The sequence below is a fragment of the Harpia harpyja genome, chromosome 17 (assembly GCF_026419915.1).
Source record: "Harpia harpyja isolate bHarHar1 chromosome 17, bHarHar1 primary haplotype, whole genome shotgun sequence".
NCBI classification, from domain to species: Eukaryota; Metazoa; Chordata; class Aves; order Accipitriformes; family Accipitridae; genus Harpia; species Harpia harpyja.
In genome coordinates, this window is record NC_068956.1 from 14,822,495 (window position 1) to 14,847,023 (window position 24,529).

Below are 24,529 nucleotides of genomic sequence, written 5' to 3' on the forward strand. Positions count from 1 at the left end.
CCCGGAAACCCTTGCAGTGGGAGGAGCCCAGAAGCCTGCACAGCATCAGGGTGATGAGGGAGAGAGTGTGCGGATCCTTTCTGAGACCTGCAGTCTCATGAGCTTCAACCCCAGCTGCACCAAGGGAGCGGCCAGCAGCATCTCTGCTTATTGGGTTGGGAAATGGAAACTCCCCAATGGGAGCTGGTGAGTTGGCCAGTCAGCTCTGGCCAACCAGAGACCAACTGGCTAGGAAGCATTGTTGCAGAGATGGCCCTGGAGGTCCTGGTGAAGGACAAGTTGACCATGAGCCAGCAATGGGCCCTTGCAGCAAAGAAGACCACCGGCCTCCTGGGCTGCATCAGGCAGAGCATTGCCAGCAGGTCAACGGAGGTGATCCTTCCTCTCTGCTCAGCACTGCTGAGACACATCTGGAGTACTGTCTCCAGTGCTGGGCTCCCCAGTACGAGAAAGACATGGACATACTGGAGTGACTGTAGTGAAGGGCTATGAAGATGATTAAGGGCTTGAAGCATCTGCCATACAATGAGAGACTGAGAGAGCTGCGTCTGTTCAGCCTGGAGAGGCAAAGGCTCAGCGGGACCCTAGCAATGGATATAAATACCTGATGGTGGCAGTAAAGAAGAAAGAGCCAGGCTCTTCCCAGCGGTGCCCAGTGCCAGGACAAGAGGCAATGGGCACAAACTGAAATACAGGAAATTCTATTTAAATGTAAGAAAAAAAATTTTTACTGTGAGAGTGGTCAGATACTGAAAAAGATTGCCCAGAGGGTCTCTGAAGACTCCCTTCCTGGAGATACTCAAAACCCAACTGCACATGACCCTGAGCAACCTTCTCTAGCTGACCCTGCTCTGTGCAGGGTGGTTGAACTAGACAATCCCCTGAGGTGCCTTCCAACATCAGCCATTCTCTGTATCTGATAAAACTACTTTCAGGCTATAATCATGCCTTTTTCATTGCAATATTATTGCTTTGTAAGAAAGAAACTACATATGGTGTCAAATCCTTTCTCAGTGGACTTCTTTTACTTAGCTTTCTAGCACTCATCTCCATATGAGTGCTGTCTCACTGCCTTTGTTATCTCCACCCTATTCACTGGCAGACAAAATATGTTTGATTTCTCTGAATTGTTGAATTTTAAATGAGATTAAAATAGAATCAAATTTGAATAAAATAGAAAAAACATCATAGTTTCATAAGAAGTTTTAAAGTGATTTGAGTAAATTCAAAGATCATTACATATTTTATTCCTTTCATGAAATTCATCTGACATCAACCTGTCTGTTTGGCCTGATTGTTGTTTGGTTGGTATTTTCATGGTTTTAAGAGAAGAGGAAATGGCTTGACTAATATTTGCTTAATTTCTGTAGTTTTCTCTCCTTTTTTTCTTTTCTTGTACCTTACATACATTATGGGTCATTTATGTTAAAAAATCCTACATTTTAAAGATGGGATTAATATATCTGTGTTTTTATTTAAGAGACTACTGGACATCCTGCTCCATACTGGAGGTGAAGAAGTAACACCAAGCAGTGACACAGCTGTCACAGCAGAATGAAAGTTTAAACAAGATAAGAAACAACAGAAGAGAAAAAGACTCTTCACTGTCAGCAGGAAGGATGAAGAAGAGGCCTTGTGTGATGCTTATTCCTCCCCAGCAGTATGCTTAAATTACAGCTTATCCTTTGGTCTTTCAATTTAGACCTCTGCGCCCACTTTTCTGCATATACAATATAAATGTAATTTTAGGCACAAAAGGTGAGTTTCCTCCAGAACATGGGAATGGCTGTACTGAGTCTAACAAGAAGCCCATCTAGACAAGGATCCTCATTCTGTTCGTAAGTCATTTTCCGCTGTTAGAAAAAGAACAGGATATTCATATATGATGCTTCACTCTAATACCCTCCTGATTCAGTTCTCATCTAAATTTAGACATACACAACAAAGATGTCTACATCTGAGAAAATCACTTTGGGAACCCCATCATATGGAACATGCATTTGCTGAAATTTGCCTGACCTACTTTAAGCATCACTATCAGGATGAGATAAATCATGCTCTAAAAGTAGTTACTTTCTCTTTTAACTATAGGGGGAGCCAAGCAAGATTAGCTCAGACATAAGTGCCTTTGTAAGAGACAGATGAAGCTATCTGAGATTAATCTCATTCAAAATAACCTGTAGTCAAACTTGGATTTGGGGTTTTAAAGTCAAGACTTATGGGCTAAGGCTTAGACCCGTGCTGTGACCCACACCTGATGTAGCTGTCCCCCAAGGGAGAAGAAATCTTGCAGTGCTGAGATGTGTTCAGCAAAATGGGAATAGCAACAGAAAATGTGACAAGAAACAGCAACAGAAACAGTGTTCAGAGGCAGTAAAAGGAGCAGCAACAGGATAGCAGGCAAAACAAGCAGTAGCTTTTTGAATGAGGTAGTGAGCTGACTAGGAGCTAGGCAATGAGCACCTAGTGCAACGTAAACAGGGAAGAAGGGCTTTAACCATGTCAGGAAATCTTAGTTGGAGGAGTACTCATTTGAGGACCGTTACCACCATTTCTTCAAGCGTGCCAGTCCTTCCCACTTTTAACTCTATCAGCTGTTTTTCCAAGATGATATTATAACTCTACTTTCCTTCCCTCAGATAGAGAGGGACTTTATCTTCCTTAAGGCCTCTACAAACGTTATCTGTGTGTGAGTGCTGTCCTTTCTGAAGCACCCGGAAGGTGCAATTTAGTATTTGGAATGGAGCATGAGCTGCAGTTGTTTTAACTTTTTTTTTAGTGGAAATCCTTAGAAACTGAACCTAGCCTTTTTTTTACTATTTAAACACATGTGACAGGAGGGTTAGGTCAGACTGAGATTGACTAGTGCTTCCAGCAAAGGAATGGCACAAAACCGCAGCTTCACTCTGTTACTTTCATGAAAAACAAAGCAGAAATACCTTCAAAAGCAAGAGAGAATGATAGAATGATTTTTCTTAATGAAACCAACAAAATTGTAATAAAAAGCAAAACTAAACAAGGACAAACCTAAGGAAAGAATTCTAAGAATCAAAACAAATTAAGAACAAGAAGAAACAAGAAATCCTGGCAGGTTAGTTCAGAACAAGCAAAAAGCAAAAAATGCATCTAGACAGTCATAGCACCAATATTTCACTTTCATCTACTTAGAAAAATGAGACCACAACCTCCAGACTTTTTTCTCAGATAGTATTTGAAATTCAAAGCTGCCTTATGGCAAAATAGATTGGGTAAAAGAAAACTACTAAGGATAAAACGCAACTTGGTTATCTCAAGAAAATGTAGTGTTGCCAACCTGTGACACCATAAAGGTGTTTCTTATTTAAGCTTGATGAGCATAAACTTAGCATATGAATGAGAACATTCAGAACAAAACATAACTTTAAAGCCATTCTCATGAGTAAGGTCCTGTTTCATCATTGTTCAATATTTGGGACTGGAAATATTGGTAATCACAAGTCACAAAATGGCTGTAGATCAAACTTTCTTCTTTTAACTGAGACTTTTCTAACCACCCTTCCCACTGTTCTGCTTTCCAGACTTAGACCTTTCTTTCTGCTGGTCTTAGGGAAAAAACACTTTTGCATGTTAGATGCATTGTTATTTGCCAAAAAGATAACTGCATTTTCCTTCCAGCAGTTCCCATCCCACAGTCATCCTTTCTGCTGTCAAACTAGTTTACTCTACAATGACTCTTGAGGTTACTTTTCACTCAAGAAGGAAAAAAAATTGTAAGACTTGTTTCCCAGCTTTCATCCTCCTGAAACTGGTTACTACCGTGTCTCTACTGATTTCCCTGTGCAGTGGAGCATCAGTGGTCCTGCCACCAAAGGGTTTAGCTTTGATATTGCTTCTACTAAGCCTAGCTGTAAAGGTTTGGGGGTTTAATGATGCAGAATCAGGCTCGTGATCTTGTTTGCCATTCAGAATGAAATTCCCTGTGCAAAATCACACTGGAATGCAAAGTGCTAGCAGAGTGCAGCCTACCGCAGTACTTCTTGAGTAATGAATCTCAAGCAGAAAAAAAAAAGGAGTTGTACATATTTTTCATGCTATAAGTGTACAAGAGTCTTAATTTTGGAAAATGAAATATTGCACATAGGATCTATTACCATTTTTAGAATCAAAACAACTTCAAAGACCATCAAGTTCATCTGCAATGATAATATTTATTGTGGGTTTTCAAGAGAGGCCATGAACAAGTGCTCTGAACTTTAAAAGCAATCATGACAAATAATTTAAAGCAGAGATGCCAAGTGTTTTGACATCCAGGCCACATGGCATTTACAAATAGAGACTGTGAGCCAGAGTGGAATTGCTCCCTTGGGTTATATGGTCTTTGTTTCCACGACCTACCGTGATCCTCTTGTTCAAGTGTACTGTACATTTCCTTTCTATGTGAAACACTACTATTTCCAGTTCATAGAATGATTTAAAAGGTCACTATCAAAGTGTGTTCTAAAATCTACAGGCTTAGTCAGATTCTCTTGAAGTTTTTTGTGGCCTGTGGTATAAGGTTAATGATCCTGAAATTGAATCATTTCAACAAACTGCTTCCAAACTGCTCTCCACAAAGGAGGCCAGTATAAGTTCAACAAGTTCTCCTGACTTTTTTACCATTACGTGGAGCTTGAAAAATGGCCCAGATCAACAGCGCTCCATATTTTCAGGAAATAAAATGTACAATAGCTGTTAACCAAAATTTAACATTTTCTTAACAAAGGCCACATTTGTATTTGGAAGAACTGTACCAAACAGGCCTGATACTTGTCTAGTGTCAAACCCAGAGTCTCCTCCAGAGGAATACTTCCACATTTTACAGTCTCTTCACCTCCCACAGGTACCTTTAACCCATGCACTTAAGAGGCCATGGAGCAGAGCACTCTGACCTAAAACCACCTAAATATCATTTTAGCACATTCAACAAAAGTCAGTAGTGAAATAAAGTAAATCCCCTCTGCCAGGCTGTACACAGATTTCTACCCTTTCACTCCAAATATGGAAGAGCAGGGAGCACCGGTAAGACACCTCATCTCGAAGGACTCTCACCACCAGTTACCTGCCATCTAAAGCCTGGGACACAGGAAAGTTTTCCGCAGTTTCATAAACTGCTGTTCATCAGCTGAGCTGCAGTCATGAATCATGTTTATATTCTCAGTTTTGGGAAAACAAGATAATACATATTGATGAAGCAGATTGTAGCTATTCCACATTAGCTCACATTTGCAAGGAGGTAAGAGCATGCATGCAGTCAGATATTGCTACTCTGTGATGCGCAGTGACGTGTGTCAAAAAACCCATGAGTCACAGGTAAGGCGACTGTGACTACCAAGCTACCACTCCCTTTTTTCTACAGCCACCTGGGAAAATTCAATGCAACCACGCTACACATGGATTATTCTCAATGACTCCAGCGGCTCCGTAACTCAAGGGCTTTGGCAAGTATCTGAGCTCTCTACTATGCAAATCACAAAGCTGATTACTAAAGGTTTCTGGTTTGCCTTGTGTCTACATTCAGCCAGTGTTCCAAATAATTTATGAATTTTTAATGCTCACAAAATGAACTAAGACATTTCTGAAAGAGGAAATCTCTAGCTATCAACATTACAAGGATCAGTGGCCCAGTTCTCCCCAAAATTTAGTTTTTCCATTTGTCTTTTCACTCCTGTTTTTATCCCAGTTATTTTATGTGGGAAACATTAAATGGTTATTCTGTGATCAAATGAAAGGTAGCTCTTCATCTAAGATGTAACAAACTAAGCAACAGAACTGAATTTAATTGCAGGGCATGTGGTAAGGCCTGTCAACACTGCCTAAATATCAAAGCCTAAATCCAGTCACACTGAAACACCTCCCCAAAATCTTAGGAAATTCAGGAGGCCAAGATTATACCTTTTGAGTTACTATGTCTCTCTCTATTTGCTATTTATGGAGCATCTAAGATGGATAATCAAGACAATACATTGCTTAATGGGAAGCCATCACTTAACAAATCACATACAAATCATTAAAACCAAAAAGGTGACACTAAGGAGTATCCAGAAAGATATCTGGTTTATATTTCACCAGCTCTTGTTACATTCTGTAAAGACAAGACTTGTATTGGACAGAAGCCCTTCTCTGACCTTTTCCCAAACTAGCAATGTTTTCACGGAAAGGCAATAGCAGTTATTTTCTGTTACATGAGAATCCACTATATCATACCACAGACTATTATTCTTCCTAAGTGAAGCTGGAATGAAATCAGAGGAAAAGAAATCTCATCCACTTAAAGGGGACTTGACAGAGTAAAATCCTGCGTTTGATGAAAATAAACACATATTGAGTGGTAGGAACACCATGTCTGCCTTCAACTTCACATCTAGCTGCAGATTGTGAGCGGTGAAAGATCTGATGATTCAGCCAGAACTGACATACAAAATGGGTCAGAGAGAAATGGGTCAGAGGAAATACTCATTTATAAGAAGCTTTTATGGCTCTTACACTAATACAAAGAAGACATTTCAAGTTGCAGGCCACTTGCCCCCAAAGACCAAGGATGTTTTGTTTAGAGATGTGGGCATAGTATTAATTTTGGCTGGTCTACATCCTAGTCACAAGAGTTTTGCTGTTGACCACAGGGCCCTCAGGAGATAACCTGCCAATATCAATACGGTTGACTTCAATCTCTACAGTCTTCTCACAAATTTCCCTTTAAGAGATATGTTCAAAAAGAGCACTGTGGTTTCTATCACATAGATTCTAGGAACTACAAGACTTCTGTATGGGTTTTTTGTTCCCTGAGGAAAAGTTAAATGTTTCCATGTGCACAAACTGTTTTTAATACAAGTGCACAAGTTTTACTCAACAGCTATATAGAGTGATTGCTCCACAGCTTTATACTGGGGGCTTCAGAACTGGCAACAGGGCTCAAAGTGGGTCAAATCATACTAAACTAAAGAGGCAAAGATTGACTGGAAAACCACCCCAAAAGATCAGAAGTTAGCACTTGATTCTGACTTTTAAAAAAACACATGCTGCAGACTTGCCCATTGCTCCTAGTCTCCTTTAATAGAAGACAAGACAATTCTGACTGGTTATTCTTTTTCTCCCCCAACAGCATTGCCTCTGCATGAAGAAGACATTGATATGGTAATTCACAGCAGTCATTCAAGTCTTTAGATAATGTAAATCATGAAAGTTCATACTTCAGAAGAGTAAAATCAACATAATAAAAACATAGAATGTGAACTGGATTTGTGCTTCAAACTGACTCATCACATGAATGGTATTCTAAAAGTGGAATGTATATACAACAATTGATTAGGAAATTTTCAAAGACTGCTTTTTGTCCAAAAATACCTCTTCATTTTAGCCATGAATTTAATGAAAAAACTGATGGAAATAAAATTATGTTGTCCTTCTGCCAGCTAATGATTTCATAATTGTCAGAGTGACCTGTTTTCTATATGAAGAACTCTGATTTTTAAGTCAAATCATTTCCATTACATCTAGTATATTCTAAGCTTAAAAAGTTAAAGTTTTTAGAAGAAGTATTAAATTCAAAGCAAAAGTTTCTACTGTCCAAAACAGACCATGTTTTTAAATCTAAGTCATGAAAACATTGAGAATTTTAAGGATAGTTTCAGACAGGATTCAATTTTTTCAAAGTTTGCTGCAAGGAAGGAAAATAATTTCCTCCCCATTCTTAATATGTAACCTGATTCACATTATTCATGCTGCATTTCTACAATTACTCTATTAACTGCAAGACCTTGATTTTCTTTTCATGCTACCTTTTGTAACAGATGATTTGAAAGTGTGCACTTCATGGAGCTGGTTTGTTTTCACTTAAATTTCTGTAAAGGTAACCATCAATTTCTGGGGAAATATTTTATTCGCTGCTACAAACAAGGTCAAAATCAGACTTCCTTCCAAGTCATGTTGTAACAAGTTACATCAAAGTGGTTCTATCAAACATTTTCTAAATCACATTAACTGATCTGAAGCTGCTTTAACAATGTTATGGTATTTGAAATTAAAGCAGCTGGCTGTAGTCCACACAAGGGTAGTGAAAAACTCAGCCTTTTTGGTCTGCTAAGGTTCTTATTAACAAGCATCTTGTTTTATTTTACATTGACTGAAGTTTCACATTTGAACGTAAGTTCAAGCTAACTTAACTTAATGGTTTTCCAGTGTTAGACTGGTCAGTAGTGAATGATTTGAAACTGGTTTAAAACAAAGTTGGTCCAAATCCTTAAAACAAGTCTCTTTAAGCTTTGTATAAATCACATTGGAATAATCCAGATTTTTTGTTTTAGACTTCAGTTCTGCTGCTGCACATGAACTATAAAAAGCATTGGATTCAGTTGTCATGCCACTGCTACTTTTTTTTCCATATAGTGAAATTACTGATTAAACTGATATGAGAAATTCAGTTCTGTCTTTTGAGTTTTGTTATAAAACCTATTTGGAGAGGGATTTTTGCTATTCTTCAGACCAAAAGAGGAGAAAAAGATGTTCTACCCACTTTCCAGCTAGAGAAATATAATATAGTTGTAAATCTATTGTCTTTAATGCTCTGATGTGCAAGTTCTGTGTCTGAGAAGAAAACTGGACCAGAAAAATACTGAGGAGGTCATAGCACACAGGCCTGTTATTGTTTTAAGATTTTATACCTTGCAAAGTGGTTTCTTCTTGCCCTGAAACTGCAAACAGCCTGTTTATTCAAGTCTTTCAAAAAGTAATTTCAAAAAACCCTGTAAATGGGTTACTGTAGAATAACCAGCGCTCAGAAACAGAGCACGAAGCAGCATGTAACTGCATCCCCTTCTGGGAATGCTGTATTCTGCAAGGCCAAAAATGACGCTTTTCCATTTTCAGAACACTTTGTCAACATTTTTGGGCTTGGCCCCAAACTGGTGGATTATTTTCACTTTCTATAATGGAAGTTCCAAGAGATAACTAGAAAATTTGGAGGAACACCCTCCAAGTTCAATGTAATATAGAGACAGGTCATGGGAAGCAAAAGCTATGTTCCTATCTAGTGAGTCACCCAGCTATTCACACTATATTTTTAGACCTTTACCAAAATGAAGGTGTCCCTAAGTACATTTTCAGGCAATGATGTTGTAATGTTAAAGTAATAAATTAGTAGTAACAGTATAGAATAAATTTGTGTAATAATTGAACATGTGGCATTACCAATTTTAATGTTTAATATTGTCTGGTATCTCTACTGCATGATTCATCAGGGACAAAAGAAATATGCAATGCAGGCACACAGGAAAATGAGTGGTGTGTCCATGGAGCTTTAATACAAAAGTACATGCAAAAAATCTAGCTTTCAAATGCAAAAAGGAAAACTTTCAACTCCCACCTTAAAAACCATCTGAAAGACAAGCATATTTTCTAACCTTCTAGCTGCTGAAGAAAAAGGGCATCAGCAAAGGCCCATCACCCAGCTGTTGTTTTTCTTTCTTTTATGAAGACTGACCCTTTTTCTGGATTTTGAAAGAAAAAGATGAGGGCACTTATTTCCAGAAAAGGTCTTGGCCTGCAGTTCTCGGGCAGATGGAGACTGTTGGGCTGAGCACAGCTGACTGCTCACTCCTGCCCTCCCTGTTGCTTCTTCTGTGAGTCCTCTCCCTGGTGGGCATGGGGACTGGGGTTGCTTCATGCACTGGATCCTATCCTAAGACTTGCCCTACATTAAAAAGCAGTGCAGTGCAATGGAAGTGGACTGGTACCAAGGGCCCAATGTGCACAATAGATGCACACCGGGAGGTTTAACTTCAGACTAGAGTTAGTCTGGTCCTAGGAATTTAACACCCCTTAGCAGGCAGAGTGCATTGGATGAGATCTTGGACCATATCTCCCAGTTTAAGTTTCTCCAGAAAGAACTGACCCTGTGTGCTGTGAGACCAAACCACAGTATGAACTGACACACAGTAAGTACGTTAAGACTGGGATTCACTTCTGAAGTGTACTCCTAACCTAAATTAAGATGCTAGCATAGATGCACTCAAAGATGCCTCACTCTTCTGCACTGGAGAGAGATGTGGTGCTGAGTATAATGTTACTAATTCAAAGACAGAGTCCAGCAGCATGAAATTAGTTGTATGCGGTGATCAGAAGTCTGACAACAATCAGCTCACAGAAGTTTACAAAAAACAAGTTGCCTTTGGCCTGATCTTAAGATAGATTTGTGCTAGTCAAAATGACCCAGTGTATTTTATTAGACTGCCACACCAGCCAGTCACAGTGATTGCTCAACCTTACATGCTGCGAACCATGTTTCTACTCTTTATAGGCCAGGCACAGTCCATTTGGCAGAAGCAACATGATATCAACAAAAATAATTCAGCTCAGTGGTTATCAAAAGCTTTTAGTGTTCAACATCACCATGCAGCTAGTGAGTGTTTGAAACAATTTGCTGACTGTGTCCTACTTTTTTCTCTTTCCTGTGTTACCTTTACTTTGGAAGCCAGTTTCCAAGCAGTGTTCACCAGTAAAAGCCATCACTTGCTATTACCATTTAGAAATGAAATCCTTCTCTAGTGACTCAGCCTGCTGGAAAAAGCCAGCTTTTGCTTTCCTACTAAATGAACTAAATTAACTTCCAGAAAGGACACGGGCCTCAGCCTCCTGCATATTTCAGCTGCTGGCTCTCAACTGAGACTTGCAAGTGCTCGATTCAAGATGTCAGATAATTTTGGCTTCTCAGGAGCCTCAAAATAAAAATCTTTTTTAAAAGCTATACAGTGCCTCCTCTCTAAACAGAAACATAGAGACCTGAATACTCCAGCTACAATGTCAGAGCATAGAGGGTGAAGAAGGACAGAAGTTTATTTGCCCTGCAAAAGGAGCCTGTGGCAGATATCTTTGAACTACTACAGCACTGCCGGGAGGACTGATCAGTGAAGATCCAGCTATAGGTTTGCTGTGCTCAGGCAGTACTTACTATTAGTACTGGCTCTTGGCATACGTGTTTAGCTCTCAGTTGCAATATTAGGCTAATACTGAGTGACTGTGGCTATACTACACCCAATCCGTATCAGCTCATCCTAAGCCAGCTTGGGTGTCTCCACACCCTGCTCTTCCATCCTGCTGGCAGCAGGGTGAGCCTGAACTAAGCTCTGACTGCTCTCACCGATGGAGATATATTCCAGCCATTCCGAGCCCAAGAGGCACAGAGCTGGCTCAGCTCCTGACAAGGTTCACGCTCAACATGACTGCAATGACTGCAAGTGGACCTCTACTGAGCTACAGCCCACTTGGGCTGTGTCTCACACATGCTCATCAGTCAGCAGATGTGCAATCATGCACCTCTGCTTTGAGAGGACAGAGAGAGAGCACCGACTCACTTTGTTGCAGTATAGCCCTGTATACTGTCACCAGCTTAACTCTGACCATGAGACCTCTGGAATTCCTCCTGGCCTCTGATGTGAAGACCTCGCGTCAGCAGTGCTCACACAAAGCTGAAGTTTTCCAGCTGCCCACTGGACACCCCTACTCACTGCCAAACCTAGCAATATGTGCTAGATGCATACGCATACAAATGCAGTCATTAGGGACCTGCTCCCACTGAAACTAATGAAAGTTAACTTAATTTGCGTCAGCGGAGGCTGTACTCAGTACCGTATCAGAGAAAAGAGGAGCGAACACAAAAGAGATACAATACACTTGCTAATGTACCTAGTACTGGCAATAATACTAAAGCACAGCCCATACGATACCACTTACAGCTAGACAATCACTACATGCTGGGGACCCCAAAACTCAACATAGCATTACAGCCATCATTAACAGCAATGAGATTTCATGCACACCCCCTACGAGTCCCATTTGATGCACTGACAGTAAATATCGAGCCAATAAGCTTGTGCATGTATCCATTAATGCAGTTAAAAATGCTTTGGAATGAATGCCTGACAACAGGTTTAGCACTTTAAATTAGCTTAGAGAAAACACCAGCTGGTAAAGCCAAGGCATTATTTCAGGCTTGTTATTTTAAATAAAGTTGATAATAATTATGTTTGCTTTTTGCCAATCTATTCAAGGCTACAGATTTGCTGCACACCAGTCTCCAGTACTCTTGTTCGTGCAGCAGTTGATTGACCTTCTGTTGGTGCTAAAAATGGAGTTGGAGACAAATGAAAATACCGTATATTAGGAGGGAAGCTTTTAGCCTTTGGGGCATTGAGACACACAGCCACAGTAATGCTGACCTCCGAGAGTCAGGCTGATGGCTGAAGCAGCTAAGAACAGAGCTAGCACTCAGTAATACTGAATCTCAGCTCGCAGTGTTTCTCCAAGTTATCCCTGTATCAATCCACCTTCAATTACAGAAGCGATTCAATCACCCGTAGGAATCCACCATCAGAAAGATCCCATCCAGATGAATGGAGGTTGATTGTCCCAGAGTTTTTATACTGGTGTGGAATAAAGAGGGCAGCACTTTTCCGGCTCCAGCCATGACACTGATGGCTTGGTTGTGTCCAGGTCCCTGTCATCCCTTCCCTGCTGAAGATGACTGTCCCCACAGCTTCCCTCAAAGAAGTGGTTCATGTGGATGCTCCCCAGTCTATTTGGTCAGAACAATACAGATCCTTTGTTACACTGTTTAAAAGAGTTTTTCTTGAAGCAGACTGCAGGGCTTGGAGATGAACAACTCTTCAGGAAAAGCTGTAGGGGCAGTAACCTTCAGCAGAAAGACAGACATGCCGGTCAACCCATGAAGATGTTTGGTGAATGAACATCTCCCAACAGCCCTGTATTCTCTTCCTGTAGGTGTTGGTGTTCCAATATAAAATGATTTTATTTAGAGGTTTATTATTTCCAGGTGCAGGAAGATTAGTACTTTAGATTTGCTTGTATAATTCAAGTGAGACAAATAATTGAAGTGCAGACGAGTTCTCAGCAACCACTGCCTCTTCTTCAAATAACAAGTAAACATCAGAGGTATGTGCTCTCCAGCTTCCTAGGGCTATGGTGTCAATGGACAGAGACACATCAAAATGGAGTACCTGTAATGGAAAAGCTCTTTAAGGTACACATGCTCTTGTTTTATATTTTTTGAGTACTTGGTAGACACAAATTACTTCTGTGTATGAATTTCTTAATTTTCATTGCCAATTATTTACAACAAAATATTGGATATGAAATATAAGAGTACAGAAAAGCAGAGGCTAAATAAAATTACATGTTTCTGTGTATTTCTTCTTTTCTTCTTCTACATTTTTTCCTGCTTTATGTTCACCATTTGATTCTCAGGATACTAAGGCAGCTTTTAGTGTAGCGTGTTTTGAAAGAGTTGTAAAATATGGAGCAAGTAATTTCCAACTGAGATGAGTTAATAACAGTAATAAAACAACAATCTACATATTTCTCAGCTGAAGATCTCAAAACATTCAGATTAACACATAAAGTGTCACAGACTTCTAGGAAAATGTTATAGCTAGGAAAATTGAAGTATGAAAAGGTGGTATGATTAAAGCATAGTACTAGTGAAACTGGGAAAGTCCTGATTCCTCTCAATTTTTACAGCATTCAAGGGCAAGACTCTGTATGGAGGTATGCTTCAGAAGTATAAGCCAAAGGTAAGACAACTATTTAACCCAAAAAATCTCAAGGAATTGCATCATTTCCATCATCTGGGAACAACAAGCTTCTCTCTTATTCCTGCAGCACAATCCACTCATTCTTCTTTCCCCATTATCTACTCAGAAAAAATATTGAGACACTTCATGTCAGTTGTCTAATTCAATAGGTATCTCTGAATGACAGGGGATGTCTTTAAAATACTTAATATTCTTAGGAAAAGACGCTGAGCATTATTGAGAGCTTATACTCTTCAAGTTCCCTATTTGGAGGAGTGTTAAAGACTGGGAGCTCATCTTTACGCATTACACCTCCCGTCAAGAAAGGATTTCGTTGCAATTCCTTAGTCATAAATGTTTTAGCCTGAACTGCAGAGCAGTATCAGTTTTCCATCCCTGATGACCAAACAAACATTTGGCTGAGTCATGTTTGACCATGTACTCTAGTGCCTCTCTTTCTGCAATGCACATGTTGTAGGAATTGTCTGCCTCAAAGTTGTAGGTTTCAGCTCATTATATAATGGAAATAATTTGGATGGATTGAAACCATAGGATTCTTTGGAATTCCATCGACATTTTGTATTGCTTACCAAGGGAAAAATATTACAGGCATCACAGAAAGAAGACAGAGGCCTAGAGGAGACTTCTCTTTCATAGACATTTCTCAAATGTTTTGTTTCTAACTGTGAGCTCAGATCTTTTCTCTAAGATCTTCAGTGTTCTTCCTCAGGCTGAGAATATACTTTTTGGTTAACAATGAAAAATACTGCCAGTCTTTACATGTTTCCTAACAAGATGTGTTCTCTTCCCAGTCAATGTTTTGTAAATGCATAGATTTTAGAATACTCATCAAGGAAGGATCCTGGGGGACATGTGTGTAATTAAACTCTACTTATAATTTGGAAAAGTGGAGCAAGGTAATCAGCAATAAAATGGCTATTTCAGGGTTCCAGCTGCTTGGCAGTCCCAGATATAGAGTCAGTCCTAAAAAGGTATTCTGGGAAAATGTCTTATAGAAGATATAGTGAAAAGCATTAATAAGAATCAGCTAATCAAGGGATGAAGTATGTGTGCATGTTTGTGTGCATGCAAGTACATACCTGTGTGGTACAGGTACGGTACAGTAAAAAGAAAAATACAGTGTTGCACAAAGGATGTTCAGCCAAGTCCACATCCATGAATATTTCTCAGTGGTATCTGTATCTGATGGCATGCATAAACTCTGGCAGTAAAAGTTATTTGCTGGGGAAAAAATAAAAAACAGGGCAGAAAGAGAGAAAGGGAAGGGAAAGGGAGAAAGAAATGCCAGCCAATCTAGACTCATTAATTTCCATGCTGCAAATCAGCACAGGGTGTGGCTAGCTTTCTCTTCCAAGGACTTAATTCAACAGATAGCTTGGCCATTTAATGTAGTAATTGAGGAACTTAAGTCCAACATTACTACTGCAATTTGTCTTACCTAACTTTAAATATCAGGGGGTTTGACTCCTACATCTTAACTAGACACCTGAGCTAGTATTTATCTTGAGCCAGTGAAGAACACCACCTCACTTTTCAAGTCTAGTCCTGGTAGCCAGTCCCAACATGAACCTCTTAGCCTGGGCAGCTCATCATGTATAGCTGCAGATGCGTACAGGCAGAATTCACCTGCCCTGAGATAGGTCTCTATGAATAGGTAAGACCCCTGAATGACTTGATCCGCTAAGGCTGCTCCTTACATAAGACACTTTTGACAGTTGTGGTGTCGCTCTTTTATGGCACTAAGAGCATTCATCCAGATTTGAGTTCAAAGCCCTGAGCATAAGGTCATCATTCTGCCATGCATAAGGTAATAATGTAAACCAAAATACTACAGGTTAGGCTATGAGAGAACACTTTCCATCCTCTCTGCTGAAGTTGGCCATGACACCTGTATTCCTCTGTAGCAAGTGATTATGGTATTCAACTATGCATGTGAATGCTGAGCTCAGTCTTCTTTACCTGGACCATTTAAACATTTTATCTATGGAGTGCTTAATTGTAAAGGGTCTGGATGCAGGCACAAGAAAACAGATCTTTCACTTTCTAGCATTATAGACCTAGGTGTGCATTCCCAGTTCCCACGAATCTGGTAGTCATTACTGCATAGCCATCCAGCTGCAGCAGGAGGGATGGAGAATATCAGTCCAGCCTTTTTCTTCACATCCACAAGAAGTCTAATATCCCATTTCAGCAGTCACTATATTTGTTCATTTGTAAGAATGAAGCCAAGAATATTTTAGCAATTTACAAAGTGCTCTTGTTTAAATCTTAAAATATTGTAAATAGTCTTTGGGGTAGCAGTTTGCTTTCTTTTAAATAATTAATGGGTAGATTCCTATGGCTAGATTTTTATTCTTCAACCTTATATTCTTTTACCTTACTGATATAGCTATTCTATCATTCCAGCAAATGGCTATGCTTATTCACACAATGTCTATGCTTTCACATAATTTTGTAAAAATTAAAACAATACCAATGCCCAGAGTATGGCAATGCTCAAACTATCAAGTCCTGTTGAAACCAAACAGTAAAGTCAAAACCAAAATACCATGTATTTCCCATTGCTGCACATTGCCTAAGGTGCTTCAACCTTCTGTATTGCTGAGGGCCTTCTGCTGCAACCCTACAGTCTGCTTTCCATTCTCAGCCCTGTACACTTTCACCAAAGCTGCTGGAGCGGTGTTGCCCAGAGCCTCTGGGGCAGTGTTTTCCCCTGTTGTTCTCACGGCTGCTCAGGACCAGCGCTGGCCACAAAACATAATATAAGCCCCATCAGCAACTTCTTACTGGGACTTGGTATCCTTTGACTAATCCCAACAGAGTGTATAAAGTTCTTGAACTTTGATCTTGAAGATGATGCTGAAGCCTTTCTCCTTACCTCTTAACAAGCTGTGATGGCAGTGTAGTGGCTCTCTGCACTTATATGAAATCCCATTAGCAAGGGCAACTTCCTGAGCTTGAGATGGAACCCAGCAACAGCTCCATCCCAGGTAAAGTAGCCTTTCTGCACCAAATCCCCAAGGACTAGCGATGAGGAACTGAATCTGTCGGGCTCAGATCACTTGTTCTGAGGGTCTGCTGTTCATGATTCATCTGAAGATGTTTGTCTCCAACCTCTTCCTTCCCCAGTGCCATAGCTTGCAGCCCCATTAGCTGTGTTGAGATAGCTGTTTGCAGAGAAGATCTGGAGAAGTCATCACTGAAACAAGCTGGCACATTGCTACTGAGAGCAACGCAAAAATCCTGGTGACTGAAAAATAACACAGAGTAGGGACCAAATGCAGAAGCGTACTGGGATGAAAACTCCCTAAGAGCCATCCCTTCTCCTCAATCTGTCCAGATGTTTTCTTTGGAGAGTCAGCAGTAAGAGAAAGGATGAAAACCAGGATTCCTCCTCTCTCTGGAGAGTCCCCATCCGCCAGACCTGGGAGCCAAGCTTCCTCTTGTTTGTTCTGTCTGTCTCTGGCCCCTTAAATCTTTCCTTCCTCTCTGAACAGTGGCCCGGCCATTTCAAATCAAGGGGTTTTGCCAAAGGAATGAAGGGTATGCGGCAGCAGGGCTAGACATCTCTTGGGGTGACTCAGGAGTTCATCAGAATATTGTTCTACACAGTGATCTTAAGAAGAATGTGAATAAATAATAGCAGGAGATTGTGTACATCCACTTGATCTTTACTGAGGGAATGTCTAATTAATGAGAAGAATTATGGTAACAAATAGACATAAGAATCATAATAACAATTATATTATTATCTTAACAGATGCCAGATTTGTATCATTGGTGTACACATACACTAAGAGTTTACTTCTAATTGTATGCAGTTGATTTTTACGCTACGTCAGTATTGTTCAAACATTTGCACAAGAGATTTTTCCCACAGTATGCCTCCATTTCCTGTTTGAAATCCAGTGACCTTAAATACTGAGAAACTCTTTAAATAGCTTGTGGTGGGTGATACAAGCTTATGTTTTTATTTTAATGAGAAAAGAAGCATATCTAATGAGGACCATCTATTCATGCAATATGAATCACTGGGGCAAAAATGTTCCAATTTACCAACAATACAAAATGAAGTGAGTCAGGTCTCATGTTAAGAAACTAAATCCCTTTTTTACTGTGATGGAAAATGTGTAGTTTCATAATCTTATTCTAATATGTCAAAACCTAACCTCAGTTTTCTTCATCTACTCTCTGTTAGCTACTAGAGCTCAAGATCTCTGGGTAGTACATAACAAGGTTTGCTTTTGGTTTTTTTTATTCCAATTGAAAAATCATTTACATTTTTACAGCTTTCTTTCCTTTATGCATAAAATTAATAATCATTTCTGCACTAGTGTCTACCTATAGCATTGAGTTCTCATATCTGACATTTTTATCAAACAAATGGAAAGAGGGATCCCGACTTGCCAGTCAACTGCACCAATCTTACATCAATGTCTCTTCTTTGAAACTGATGATGTGACACCAGTGTAAGATCAGGATCAGCTTCTGTCACTTCATATGCTGAAAGTTTATGACAACAATAGAAAATCACAGAAATGATCAACTGCATTCCTATCACTAGATCTGTGCTATGGAGACATGGTGCCACCAGCACCCATGGAAAGTGAGAAACTGCTGTAAGACTGTCTTCTCAGCAGTGAATTCAGCAATGTGATCTCTGGCCTGATTCTCCACTGCTCAAATGATGAAATCACAACAGTAGAGATTTTTTTGTAAAAATACCAGTTGCCGGGCAAACCGGCCACCCATACTATCCTCCCCGTGCACCCACTGGTATTGGACACCGGGCAAAAGTTTCAGTAGAGCCAAAGAGTGATGGGAAAATGGGACAGGCACATGTTCAACAATGCTGCAGTTTGCCTGACGAGGACCATTGCCCCTACAAGAGTAAAAGGGAATAGGAAGTAAGTCCTTTAGTCAAGCATGAAACGATTGCCCTAAGTTCAGCTGCAGTTAAGGTACATCAGCATGCCAAGAAGGGAGAGATATTGTGACAAGAAAAAAGGAAAAATGTGCTGTGTGTAGTAAAAAACATAGCAAAATTCCTCACAATCCTCCTACACCTGCCCTGTCCCCTTCCAGGGCCTTTTCCCTTCCTTCATGTTTTACATATGATCCTCTTGAGAAAAATTCCTGTCTGGCTGTTTGGCCTCAGAAGTGCTGTCATTACTATGTGGCTCACTCGGCTTTTGTTTTACACCCTTTTCTCCACCTCTGCCTAGAGTTGTCCACCCAGGCAGGCGTTGCCACTGCTCCGCCTTTGTGCCCTGCCCAAAGCCTTCCCTGGCTGGGTGGGTCTCCTGACTGGTCTTTACAGCACGCACTTTTTTGGCAAGTCAGTAGAAAATATTTTTCAAGCAATGCAATTCTCTCATTCTCCATTCTTTATTTTACACAGAGCACGAGATTCTTTTTCTGTCTTCTATCAAAAGCATGTTAAATGGTGACAGTGTGTCAGATGGCAAGAGGCCATGCCAGCACCAACATGTATGACAGTCTGTGGCGTCTTATGGACGACAGTCCTACTAATGACATAGACATTAGACGTCATAGTAAGGCTTGATATTTTACAGTGGTGTCACACTGTTAACTCGTATGTAGTTAGTTTTTCTAAACAACGCATCCTGTTCTGCAGTGTTGGTGCCCATCTCTTCTTTGTGCGGGCATGATATTTAACTGTCTAGACCTCTGTCATTTTGCCAGTCTTCTTCCCCTTTCTTCTCTCTCTGTCCTCTGAAGATTTTTAAACCCATTGGTCAACTTCAGTCAAATTCAACTGCAGTAAGAATCTCACATGTATAGCAAGCTTAAGCAGCCAGGGAGATAAATTGTCTTAAAACTCTCATTTCTATAAGAATAAGTTCTTTGTAACTTATTTGAATATATTAGGGCTTCTTAGAGCTTACTATAACTCCCATGTCCCTCTGTTGAGGGAATGGCTCCAGGCTCAGTCCTTCTTACAAATCTGAGGACTCACACAGGAGCTCAGCCTTCAAGCACAATTTTGCATCAGTTCGAGCATTCATGGAAGGACCTTTTTGTTTAAATCTAAGTGTATAAACCAAAACCTGCAAGTAAGCTGAATAAGTAACCTGGATTCAATGAAATTGTGTGAGTCTCCCATTCTCTGGGGTAAAATCAGGTCTGATGATCCAGTGATTAAGGCATGACAGTGAATCTGGAAAACAAAGCTCCTGAGTCCTTATTGTTAACCAAAAGTTTCTTTTGAGAAGGTAGGTAAGGCCATAGTCAAACAGCTTCAATTCCCCATGACTAATTTTCTAGCTGTTTGGCTCTAGCTGGCTTGATGGCCTTCACAGACATCCAGCAGATGATACTAAGATCAGAGATCTAAAAGAAATTTAAGCCTTCTAAATCCCTGTGTTTGCTTTTTTTTTGTGATTCAACTTCCCGGTTGGAAAATTGTAGACAACAGCATTCCTCTGTTTTACAGATAAGGAAGAACATATTAAAAACTGCAAGGCATTCAGATGTTACCCTAGCGAGGAGGGCCATATAAATACCTATAAAACACAAATGGTATTCCCAATACTAACACTGGCTTAGTAGTTTGATTCACTGTTTTGTTCTTCTGCATTAAAATCTCCCACCCTTCCCCAAGAAAGAAAGTGTAGCATTTAAAAAATATTAGATACCAAGTGCTAATATGTTTTTTGTTATAACATCAGTATTTTTCTATTTGTGATGGAAATACTACTATCTACTTGTTACAATTTATCTGTACGGTATAGCTCTGTGTGTTTGCGTATATATACACACACATACATATGCACATACATATTGAAAACATTTCTGTCTTCAAGAGTCAAAGCAATGTTACATAAGAGTTTACTCAGTTTAAACTCACTAGTGGTATAGTCTTAAAGAATAACAAGATGTGGATATAAATAAATTAAAGATGTCCTTCTGGAGCAATTTTTTCTTAAAAACTGAATTACTCTCCAACATTCACTCAAGAGGAATCAAAGAAAGACATCTGTTAAGAACCACTATTTTTTGTGTTGCTTCCAGCCTTCTGTGTGCTACTGTTCTGGGTGGAAATAAGAGAAAGCATGATACTTGTATAAATCATAAAGTAATTCATTGTAAATCAGAGTAGGTGTTATTATGCAAAAATTACCCAGTTTACTGGGTACCAGTCTTCATGAAATTACACTATTGCTACTCTTGTCAGGAAGTAAAAGCAAAGAATAATGCTCTGTAGTACTAATTTGGTATATTCAGGAACTACTTAGCAAGAAATGGTGCCTCATTAAGGCATTGACTAAATTTGTAAGCGCAGTTTTTCATAATTATGATGAAATAGGATAGTGGTTAATCCAATCTTATTGATTGGTTAAGTAAAATTTATAGAAGTCTGAGATCACTAGAATTACTCAAGAGGAGTATCTAGAACATGAATCTGATGAAGGTGACCTTGTAAAAGTTAAAAGCAAGTAAACAGTAGGGTGAGTACAATGGATTTTTTTGGAGAGAAAATCAAATTTTATCAGAGCACAAAAAAATTCTCAAGACATTACCAGTAATCAAATCCTTCGATTTCCAGAGGTCCAGTAAATGTTTTGTAAACTTTTGGCAGCTTAGCCAGTAACACTAAGAACACCAAGAGTTGTTCTTTCCTCCCCATTTTTGTAAGTTTTAAAGCCACCTCTTTTTTAACCTCCTTTTACAGTAAGAATAAGTAAGCAAAGGATAGGATCCCCTAAGTATTATTAATTCTCCTTTCTTATTCATACCATAGGAAGACTGTGGCAGCAACACTAAGGACTATGAACTTAAATTGCTGTAAAACCAACAAAATTCAGAATCAAGCCCGGTGTATTTCCATGGTGCACATTAGCAAACCTTTACAGTAGGAGATCTATCCAGTATAGGCTACCCTCAGATGTTTACTCCACCTAGTTCACAGTACAATGTTAGGCGGGGCAAAAGCTGGATCTCTCACATTTATTTTAATGGAAATTCTACTTAAAGCCCTCTCATTGAACATCTTATTGGTCTAAATGTGTTACTGATGTATTTAGTGGAGAGTTGGTACTCTGTCCCTATAAGAACTGGCTTAGATTCTTACACAAGGAATAGGTATTTCATTTTCAGTTGGGCCAATTCAGCTGACCAAACACCAAATTCAAGTTTACAGGTATGTTTATCTCTGCTCTTCCTTTAAATAAGTTACCAGGCTGAGCGAAATCACTCATACAGTATGCAACCAAAAGCTAAATATTGTCTGTCCCCATTGAATATCATCTACATTGTCCCATTCTGCAGCAACAGAACAGTAATCAAACAATGTAGCAACTTGTTCCCAAAACTATTTGAATGTCAAGGTCCACATAGAGTTAATCATCAAGGATCTGACAAAGATCTGTGCTCCTGTTGTAGGCAGTAATGATGTGAGGCCCTAAGTAACTTGGAGCCATAAGAACCTGGACAGCCACTGTCTCTGGATGCATCCCACAGTGTTCCTGGATGGTCTCATCCATGTTCAGGGATGCTTATTAGTGACTACAGTAACTTGGGTTGATTTGATGATAAAGTGCCGGAATGTGCATGGAGAGCAGAAGGGGCAAACGATTGCATCCCTGCATCAATTTACTGCTATGAGCAGGATTAAGGACCTGCACAGGTGGATCCTTTTACAGGTTCCAGATACAATGAACTGAACATTACCGAACATTATTAAAGCAACCAGTCAGCAGCATCATTCCTAGACTGGATGCACATGGATTTGCAGTCCATCTGTGTTACACAGTTATTATAAGGCTGAAGCAGTTTACATAAATTGTTTATGTTTAGATTAAGTTAAAGAGCCCTCATCTGCATTCCTTCTCTAAGTCTCTGTAGACGGCTGTCTGGTTTGCTAAGATACTGTCTCTCCTTATGAAGAACATCTTATATTGGTGAAATTTTAAATGAAGCTTCTTTCTTCTGTGACTACCACATCCCAGCTCATCTTATGACTCCTTCCTGGTATTTGCTTGGAAGCCGCATGGCTGCCATAGCCTTATTGCAAAACTTGGCTTGGAGGACTTTGTGTTCCTCTCATCTTCTACAAAAATCCCCTCGCCAGCCAACATTTTTGTTGCAAATATTATCTTTAACAAAGCAGGATCCAGTATGAATAAATAAATGATGTCATAAAATTCTTTGGGATATTTACAATCATCTCTACTATTCTTTCTCATTTTTCTTTGTTTATTTCTTCCAGAGTGTCACCCCACTCACCTCTACCTACTTGTCTAGTCTGGTCTCTATTGTCTGATTTACCATACTTCTGGATTTTGTGTATGGGAATACTGATCACCTACTTTTCCAAGCACACAGACCTACACCATCCTCAACTGGAGAATCACGATCATTGTTATCATCACTGCCATACACAGCAGATATTCAGAGCAGGAGCAATCTCTTGGGTGACTGAGTTCAAGCTGAAACAGAAGCTTTAATGAAATATGAAATGTTGCCTTTGGGTACATCATCAAACTTAATCGTGCACCTATGGAAAACGTAAGCTTGACCCCTCTCAGGCTGGAGAGTGCAGCCCACTTTCTGGAGCTCTCCAATCACTTGTTTCATCCTGTAAAAAGCAGCTGCCATTCAGAAAACAAAGTATGAGCTGTCTACAGTTTAAAAGACAATTAAAGCACCCAAATCAGGGATAGGGTTTCAAGCTGTGACTCCCAGTTGGTCTCACATGGGAAAAAGAGAAATAGTCAAGTCTTCCCCCTTTCCACCTCCAGGTTCAACAATCCTTCCTCCTGGCTGGTCTAGATATACTCTAGAGAGAGGACTCCGTCTCTAAATGCACAGGAGGGAGAAGGCATCGAGGCTGGGCCAGGGACGTGCAGTAAGAGCCCTCCTGTTTCTAAGAGCTTGTGTCATGCACTGCAGATGCTGACTGAGGAAAAGCGAAGCTGGTCTCAGAAATCAGCTCAATGATTGTCCTGAAAGACTGATTTATTCCTGAATCTGCCTCTGAATGCCAGTTTGATTATGCATAGCTAAGTTAAGAAAAGATTTTCATGAGGTGTAACTAAACTGCATGCTTCTTGTTTTCTGGATACCTGACAAGCAGCCCCAGGGTCTATTTTTCTGAAGCACTGAGTGTTTTCATCTGTGTTATATGATACAAAGTATTTTGAAAAGGCTTAGTCTTTAGTAGACATCTCCGTGTGCCTCAGTTCCCAAGATGTGCAATGGGGATGAAAACAGTCCTTCACCTGACAGTATTTTTTGTGAAACTAAATTAGTATGTCAGAAAGTCTTATATTCCCCATGATGATTGCCATGGAAACACCACAAGGAAATGATTAGTTTTATTTTCAGAGAAGCATGTAGTAAATAAAGGACAAGGCCATAGCTTGAACAATGAATATAAAACAAAATACTGGCCAGTGTAACACAGTCAGTCCATCTTGTGTACTGAATGAGGCAGTATACCTCTGCAAAGAGAATACATGATCATGTCATGAAACATTTAGTCATGCACATGTGTATTTTCAAGTGCTTTGCTCTATAACTTTCCCACTCTTTGATCATTCAATAAAAATATTTTTATATATAAATATACACAGTCATGCATAACTATATACAGAAGTGTGTACCTATATATACACATACACACACAGGCACATATCTATCTATACATATATATGGGAACACTTCACAAAATCTTTGCATTAATGACTTTTAGCATTAAAAACTACCTCCTCTTTTTCCTGTCCTATAGCATTGCTACTAGTATATCAAAAGCTTCCTCTGCTGGAGCTTCTGTACATGCAGTGGCATTTCTGGTTTTTTCCATCAGCCCTGCTTTTCAGGGGAGTTCTGAAAGCATTTCTTTTATTTTTTTCCTATAACATTTTAATAGTCAAATGGTGGGAAAT